The sequence below is a fragment of the Tachypleus tridentatus genome, chromosome 5 (assembly GCF_004210375.1).
Source record: "Tachypleus tridentatus isolate NWPU-2018 chromosome 5, ASM421037v1, whole genome shotgun sequence".
NCBI lineage: Eukaryota > Metazoa > Arthropoda > Merostomata > Xiphosura > Limulidae > Tachypleus > Tachypleus tridentatus.
The window spans coordinates 22140166-22150013 of NC_134829.1; positions in this window are offsets into that span (position 1 = coordinate 22140166).

The following is a 9848-nucleotide window of genomic DNA, read 5'->3' on the forward strand; positions in this document are numbered from 1 at the left end:
GTAAACGGCCAAAACTACCTGAAAAAAAATTAAGTTACTGTGACCTACAATGTTTATAAAAGTTAAAAACTTGTTGTTTTGAACGCTAAATCTCAGCAAGTTAATCTGTCACCACAGGGTGAATGTTGGCGAAAATTATCTTATTATTATCAAAGTTGTGTGAAACGTTGTGCGTCACGTTGTCTTATCGTGTTTTTTTTTCAGACTTTTAGATGTCTTTAATTATTTAAATAATTTACACATACTTTATTTACTCCTAGTTTGTAAGATATGTTTGTGGATTTTTTTTTTTAAAACGTAATTACTTTTGTTTACTTAATGTTCTGACTATTAAGTTTATTTTATTAGGGTTAACAAAATGTATTATAGAGGCGAAATACCTCAATGTCAATGGTAGTTTGTTACGCGTTGCGTATTACCAGCTTTTATATGGTGTTTCTGTATAACTCCATTATAGCCTGTCTGAGGTAATTATGTACTAGATTATTTTAGCCTGTCTACAATATTTCCACATAACATAATTTTTGTCTCTTTAGTATTTTGTATTACACGATACTGTAGAAGTTGTAATAAACATTTTTATCTTTGTATCAATTATTTCTTTCTTGGTTTGGTTTATTTCGAATTTCGCGCAAAGCTACACAAAGCTACAAAGCTACGCCGCCAACTCTTGGGCTACTCTTTCACCAACGAATAGTGGGATTGAGCGAAACACTATAACGACCCCACGGCTGAAAAAGCTAGCATGTTTGGGGTGACGGGGATTCGAACCCGCGACCCTCAGAGTACGAGTCGAACACCTTAACCTTTCTGAGCGTATTCACGCTGTCTGAACATACGCCATTTGTTTTTTCACTCTGTCTTAATAAATCTCATTGAATATTTCCTCTGTCTGGGCAAATTGAAAGAATGCCAAAAATTTGTAGCCTGAATGTATAATATATTTAAATAAAGAGTAAACAAAGTAAGAATAAAAAAGCTCTTTAAAAAGTATTTTAACTTTAAAAGGTTTGTTTTTGTTTTGTTTGTTTTTTTAATTTCACACAAAGCTACTCGAGGGCTATCTGTGCTAGTCGTCCCTAATTTAGCAGTGTAAGACTAGAGGGAAAGCAGCTAGTCTTCACCACCCACCGCCAACTCTTGGGCTACTCTTTTACCAACGAATAGTGGGATTGACCGTCACATTATAACGCCCTCACGGCTGAAAGGGCGAGCGTGTTTGTTTTAACGGGGATTCGAACCCGTGACCCTCAGATTACGAGTCGAGTGCCTTAACACCCTTGGCCATGCCGGGCCCACTTTAAAAGGAACACACTAGTAACTTATACTATTTACGTAAGAAAAACATAATTAATATGCATCATAATCTATAATACATGACCAAAAGTATGTGGACACCCGACCATCACACCCATACGAGCTAATTCCACAACCGTGGGGATTAATATGGAGTTGGTCCCAATTTTGCTGTTATAACAGCTTCCACTCTTCTGGGAAGGCTTTTTTACTAGATTTTAGAGCATGGCTGCGGGGATTCGCTCCTATTCAGCCACAAGAGCATTAGTCAGTTAGGGTACTGATGGCGGTCTAGAAACTCTGGCTCACAGTTGGCGTTTTAATTCATCCCAAAAGGTGTTCGATGGGGTTGAGGTCAGGGCTCTGTGTAGGGCAGCCAAGTTCTTCCACACCAACCTCTTTAAACCATGTCTTTATGAACCTCGCTTTGTGCGCGGGGGCATTGTCTTGCTGAAACAAAAAGAGCCTTCCCCAAACTGTTGCCACAAAGATGGAAGCACACAGTTTTATGGAATGTCATTGTATTCTGTAGCATTAACATTTCCCTTCACTAGAACTAAAGAGCCTAGCCCAAACCAAGAGAAACAGCCCCAGACCACTATTCCTCCTCCACAAAACTTTAGAGTTGGCATAGTGCATTCAGGCAGGTAACGTTCTCCTGGCATCCGCCAAATACAGACAGTGAAGGGTGATTCATCACTCCAGAGAACGTGTTTCCACTGCTCCAAAGTCCAATGGCGGTGTGCTTTACACCACTCCAGCCGGCGCTTGACGTTGTACATGGTGATCTTAGGCTTGTGTGCAGCTGTTCGTCCATAGAAACCCATTTCATGAAGCTCCCGACGAACAGTTCTTGTGCTTACGTTGCTTTCAGAGGCAGTTTGGATCTCGGTAATGAGGTTTGCAACTGTGGAAGACGATTTTTTACGCGGTACGCGCTTCAGTACTCGGCAGTCCCTTTCTGTGAGCTTGTGTAGCCTACCGCTTCGTGGCTGAGCTGTTGTTACAACTAGACGTTCCCGCTTCACTATAGCAGCTCTTGCAGGGCCTAACTTCGACGAAATGACTTGTTGGAAGAGTGACATCCTATGACAGTGCCACGTTGAAAGTCGCTGAGCTCTTCAGTACGATCCATTCTACTGCCAATGTTTGTCTATGGAGATTGCATGGCTTTATACTTGAATTTATGCACCTGTTAGCAATGGGTGTGGCTAAAAAGGCCGAACTTACTAATTAGAAGGGGTGTTCACCTACTTTTGATCATGTAATGTACATAAATATAGTAGTACTCCACATAAATATCTCGCAGGGTGTGGTTGAATCTTCACCAAAATTAATATATATGTTTATTAGATCCATGAGGGGGTACATACAAAATTTTAATTTTAGCATTTAGCGTTCTGTGGTTTTATGGTCGTTTTTGCGTTTTTACCGATACCTCATTTATACGGAGATTCAGTGGGTTGATGGAGGAGTTACATAAAAATTTTAGTTTTCAAATTTGCCTAGCACAGTTTGCCCCCTTTCGATGGATCTTCCCAAAATTTGGAAAGACGGTTTGTTTGGTTTATGCGAAAATACATGCAAATTTTCAGTTTCTCCTTTTGTGTTTTGCAGCTTTTATGGGCGTTTTTTCTTTATAATTACTTATAAGGGAAGCAACTTTTCATGTCTTAAAATAATCTTTCATTAATTAGGAATTTACATAACTTCCGTCCAAAGTATGGGTACTCCAGCTAGTAGTATAATATTAATTAAAAGTAGTCAAACTATTTATATAAACTTAGACGATTAAATTTGGTTTGGTTTGTTTTGAATTTTTGCCTAAGCTCTTCAAGAGGAACCTGCCCTAGCCGTCTCTAATTTAACAGCTATATACTAGAGGTAAGATAGCTAGTCAACACTAACCTCCACCAACTTTTGAGCTACACTTTAATTAACGAAATAATAACGTCCCCACGGCTGAAAGGCGAGCTTGTTTGGTAACAAGGATTCGAGCCCACAGCACGTAGATTCTGAGTCGAACGTTCTAGCCTCCAGACCATGCTATGCCTAGACCATTCAGAAAACAGAAAATAAGAAGTTGTTTTATTAGTTAACTTAATGCAACATTTAATAAATCTGATTATGTTATTCCTTCTTTAAAATTTAAATTTAAAAATTATATTTTATCTTGTCAAAACATATGATCTGGTGGTGTGGTACTTCTAGATATATTGATTTTGCATTCGTATTCAATAGTAACATCTAATAAATTGAGATTTGATTTTAAAAATATATTTAAGAGTTAAACTGACTATTCTGAGTAAATTTGAAAGAAAACACAAGATTGAGCATAGTGTTAAAAAATAGACAGTAATCTTTCAGAAACAGAAATACAAATAAAAGTTAACAAGTGTACAGGTTAACAAAAAGCAGGACTGACCAAGATATAACATAAGACAATTCGAATAAAGTGATGCTGTGAATAAATTCTAGATAAAACTCGGAGAGTGCAACAACTGTATACAAAATACAATAGCATTACCTTTACCAGAGCGCATGCGCTACCCATGTCACTATTGTCATTCCAATACAAAAAATGAAGAATATAATCTTAAGACACCACCTGGCGTGCCAATGAAAAATATTACTATTCACATCTTCATAGCGTATTCTACAATACATAAATCTTTTTCATGACACTTCAAAGGGGAATGGCCCAAGACAATAAGTAACTAGAGTAACAAGTCTTAATCCTATCGAGGTGGGTAGGAATCAAAGGGCATATCATCACATTAGTAGATTTATATTCAACACTTTATTTAACTATTATTTTATAGGTGTATTCCAACATGTTTCGCGTCAAATAAAGGGGCATAATTCAAGCTTTAATACTGCACATTAATTAGTTTCTTTATTTGAAAGTAACTATTAAAAACAGTACTAAATATTTTGTCACATGGTATGTGGCCTTCTGGTTTTGGTCAGATTACATTTTATGACGCCCACAGTACAACGTCTATAGTTTTTTTACAAATTAAAAACTCGCATGTCTGATATTGGTGAGCTAGAATATAACATAAGAACATCTTACTTTTTTGTTTGCTGAGATATCACGATATTTAGCGAATCCACCATATTGGCTTCGCCCACCGTTTCATCATTTAAGAAAACTTGTTTACGTATGCCTACTTTTATTCACCAATAACTTAATAACCAACTGAAAGCTATACATTTTCTCTACATAATGTTGTCATTCTTCCTATGTTATTTACGAGAGAAGAGCTCTTATATCATTGGAAATTTGAAGTATTACGATCAAGGCTATTTTTGTGAATAGAAATTGTATTTAGACCAAAATACAATTTAAAAATGAATCTTGATAAATTACAATGGATTTTTGAGGTATCGGTATAGTAACTTATAATTGTTTTGTATTTCAAAATGCTTATGTAATGTCTACAAAAGTTATATTTTCCACCACCACTTGTGAATTTCGACAAGGTAAAGTAAGTATACTCACGATGCATACAAGGACTTCGCAACATCGTAAGTAATAGAGATTATTGTTTTTATATATTATTCTGTGTATAAAGAAAAATAACTGACAGAGTGTGTTGGAAAATAATATTAATAATATATGTATATATATATATATATATGCATATGTTATGTATGGTAGCCAAGTTTACTTGCTTCCTGGTAATACTTCTAAAACACCCGATAGTTCACTAGTAACTATTCTATTTTTTAAGCTACAGTCACGAAGACTAAGAACAAATACTAGCCTAATCAAAACGAGCAGTATTTGTATTACTGGAAACTATACATTTATTGGTTACTGTTAATATGGAAAAGAGGATATTAACAACACTATATTCCGACTACGCAGGAAGATAACTAGCATCTAAATACTTTAGACAATTCTTTTTACAACCACTGATTGTTCCGTAAATAACCTGGCAAATTCTACCCTACTATGTTCTCAGAGCTGGAATTCAAATAGTTTCTGTAGGATACATTCAATTACCGATTTATTGGATCGACTCGTGGACTTTCTACAAAGTTATAAAATAGAAATATTATAATACTTTAGACAAATATCGTTGAAATTATACTGTCAACATCTTGGTAAATCTTATCCCATTGTGTTTTCAAACAAGAGAAAGTTCTAAGAATTGTGCAGCAAGAGCTTATTTGATGTCGACGGTGTCAAACTGAGTAAGGAGCTAACAGTATATAAACATATAAATTAATGTGAAAAGATTCGAAGAAACCCATAGGAATTTTATCTTAAAGCTCAATGTTTTATATTTATGAAAGACAATATATATTTTTTATCCGTATGGAACACTAAGCTCTAGGGTGGTCTGGCATGGCCAAGCGCGTAAGGCGTGCGACTCGTAATCCGAGGGTCGCGGGTTCGCGCCCACGTCGCGCTAAACATGCTCGCCCTCCCAGCAGTGGGGGTGTATAATGTGACGGTCAATCCCACTATTCGTTGGTACAAGAGTAGCCCAAGAGTTGGCGGTGGGTGGTGATGACTAGCTGCCTTCCCTCTAGTCTTACACTGCTAAATTAGAGACGGCTAGCACAGATAGCCCTCGAGTAGCTTTGTGCGAAATTCCAAAAAAACAAACAAGCTCTAGGGCAAATGTTTTGAGAGTTTCTTCCAATCTCTTCACACTTATTTCCTGTGTTTATCTGCTGTTTTTGTTCGTCAAGTTTCTTAGGCGACTTCTAACAATAAAATTACTGCAGAAAATAAGTATGTAACAATACCAAACACATTGTATGCATTACGTCCTTTATTTTTGTTATACAACCCAGAAAAGTAAGTATAATGTTATAGTAAAGGAAATAAGAGATAAAATATAAAGTTTTGATGAAAAAAGTGTTTGATATTTTATTACGATATTATTCATTTTCCATTGGTTTTCGTTGTCCGTTATAAAAATAAGTAAAATCATAAAAATAAAAATGTATTAGGTAAGATAATGAAAGAAAAATAATAAAATTATTCATAGGGTATGCTAGCAAGTGGCATCTATATTACACTATTCGATATGATAACGTGAACTGCACGTGCACCGCGTAATTTTCAACTTGTGTCGAGGTATTTCTGGTCAAACAGTGCTCAAAAGTCAATAAAAATTAATAAGTATATTTATATACTGTTACTGGAATTAAACTATTTAGAATTAACACTTGTGATTTCCCATCACAAATTTTAGTCATTTTTAGAACAAAAGAAAGGGTAATTTAGATTTATTTCGTAATTTTTATTATGGTTACGAGGGCGGGCAATTCGATTGACACTATATAAGACTAAGTTTCATAAATATAACGGATGAAATATAAAGTTCTATTCAAGAAGTTTGATGGTTATTTGCGCAAATATATGAATCAGGGAAATGAAACTTGATAACTCTCAAACAAAGAAAACTGTTTTTAATCTTAAAATCAAACTTATTTTGTGTTGGTGGGTAGTCAACATTTTTAAAGAAAAAATCACGAAAAAATCTTTCATTAAAAATCTTAATACTTAGTTCAAAAACCTGTTATTTTGTGTACAAAAGTTTTGTAATTCTTACCAATAACCTGCGAAAATCTATGAAGACAGACGTATAATTACTCCTATGGAACATTCGTAGTCACGAAACTGTAATGGACAACACTGTATTTTTAAAATTACATGTGTATGTGTGAAAAACATTTGTTATGGTATTCGCAATATTCAAAACGAAAACTGTCCATTAGATCTATAATCTTTAATACAGGGTTTAGTCAAGTTTTTTTTACTACTTACACATATCACTTTTTAACCAGGGATGTGTAATTTAAAGTTTATACACTATTATTTACTAGGAGTAAAAGAATCTCACTTCCTACTTTAATAACAGTGTGTGTGTGTGTGTGTGTGTGTGTGTGTGTGTGTGTGTGTGTGTGTGTGATAGCACAAACACTCGCCATCTTGTTCTTTGTTATTACGAAAAACAATGATTTAAAGATTATCGTTTGAAGTTCAAAACTCTATACCATTAAGGATATGTTGATGATATTTTCGTAATCTTTAGTGGGTGGAAGTATTTCACTAGTCAACATAATAATATAAGAGTAACAGTAGAACAATAGAATATTTATTACATATTAATGCTCAACAATAATGGCCGGTCTGCATGTCAAATGTATTATAAAAATAGATTAACTTGGTTGTACTTTAATTTCACAGTTTTTACCCCAGATTTATTTAAGACTGATTTGACAGTAATATTGCTTATAAAATCACTAGCATACATGTTTGTACATATAAAGAAGTGAAAAATATTAAAATGGTTCAACAAAAAAAAATGAAACTGTTTTCTAGATAACATTGCTCATAAAATCATGTGATATTATTTCGGTAAAATCTCTACTATAGCATAAAACGTCCTTAATACCCATAATACTGACTAACCCATATTTAACGTGAAAATACAATTATGTAATATTTATCATACATCTTATCCATATACTGATCTAAAAATAATCCTAAGCCTAAATATATATAACAGCGTTTTCGAAGATAAAATGTGACTCCCGGAAACATCTAATGTATTATATGGCTTTCAAGTTCCTCACAAGTATTTCGAAATTATTGTTTGTTTGTTTTTTAATTTCGCGCAAAACTACTCGAGAGCTATCTGCGCTAGCCGTCCCTAATTTAGCAGCGTAAGACTAGAGGGAAAGCAGCTAGTCATCACCACCCATCGCAAACTCTTGGGTTACTCTTTTACCAATGAATAGTGAGATTTGCCGTCACATTATAACGGCTGAAAGGGTGAGCATGTTTAATCTATGGTTACTTACATGCTGAGTTGTCTGAATTAACCTTATATATCAAATGAATGTACAATGTGCTTCTTTTTAATTACATTTTAAACTTTAAAAGTTTACCAGAAACAGAGACTTTGTGACACAGCTGAACAATTTAACTATTCCAGAGCAAAAAAAGTACAGGAGACTGAAATGTCACGAACACGGTTGTATTGTAATTATCGTGGCTTCTTGTCATCTTTAAGTTCGTGGTCTACCGCTCCCTATTAAAATGTAGAACAAAGTTCATCTGAGTGTCAAAGGGGAAAAAACGTTGTTAGTCATAGTTGTTTATTTGTTTCTTGCGTATTTCGTGACACTACATTCAATGGAATCTCAACACTCAAATGAGTTCTTATATTAAATTTAACGTGCACGTGTATTTCCGGTGACGTCAGCGAGTTTTTGGTTTTTTTATTAGGGGCGGATGCTGCAACTGAAAGTTCTATGTAATAAAATACTTCCTTTCGTAAGTCTGTAGACATGCCGCTGAGCTACTGATGAGAACAAAAAGAGATAAACATTTATTAAGAGAGAGAAAAAAAAAAACAAATCGAAAGAAATCAATTAATTAAATTAAAAAATAAAAAGAGCTAGATAAAGACAAGTAATGGAATCACCAGAAAGAGAAAAGTACTAAAATAAAAAAATCAAACGAAAGCGGAATAGAAAGATCAAGACAAGTTCAAAAAACCAATAGATAGACAGACTAAAAAAATATAAATAAATGGTCTAAAAGGATTGAAATAAACAACTTATAAAACAAAAGAGAGAAGATAAAATACGTTAAGAAAGAGAGAAAGGAGGAAGATAGATAAAAAAACAAAAAGAAAGAAAAACAGATAGTGTAAAATTGTGAGAGACTTAAAGCTATTAAATCGTGAAAGATAGACAAAGATGGATAGATAGATCAAGATATATGAATGTACATTAGAAGTAAAAAATTAAATTGTCATTTAAAGAAAAAGATAAATAATGTTCTGTGATAAGCAGGCATATCATTTGTATTTTAGTGATACACGATTCTTTTTCGTTTATTCTGTTTCTATGCAGTTTGTAAACACATGGACTAAAATATATTGAAATATTCTTGACAGTAAATAGTATTCAATTTGATCGTGGAGATGTTGTGACTGCTCCGTACATTAACGTAGAAAAAAAATCAGTGGCTGTAACATCTTTTTTCTGGCTTAGTTAAATGATGTTCCAGCCAACAAATGAGGTTATACAATGATCAGTTACACGGTTTAAGAAAAGAAAAATGTTTCCTGTTTCAGTTAGGAGTATTTGTACACTTGGTTGTCATTGTGGCTGCAAAATAAGAAACGCTGAAGATCGATATATAGATGCACTTGATTGTTATTTTAAATTTCGCGCAAAGCTACACGAGGGCTGTCTGCTGCGTCCCCAATTTAGCAGTGTAAGAGTAGAGAGAAGGTAACTAGTCATCACCACCCACCGTCAACTCTTGTGGCTACTCTTTTGCCAACGAATAATGGGATTGATCGTAACATTATAACGCCCCACAGCTGTAATGGCGAGCATGATTGGTGCGATCTGGATTCGAACTCGTGACTTTCAGATTACAAGTCGAGCGCCTTAACCTACCTGGCCATGCCGGGCCTGATACACTTGAAGCGATTATACATAGCTATATGAGTGTGTACACTGTTTGTTTCGCTTTTATTATGATATTGAGAAATATCGTTTTCACT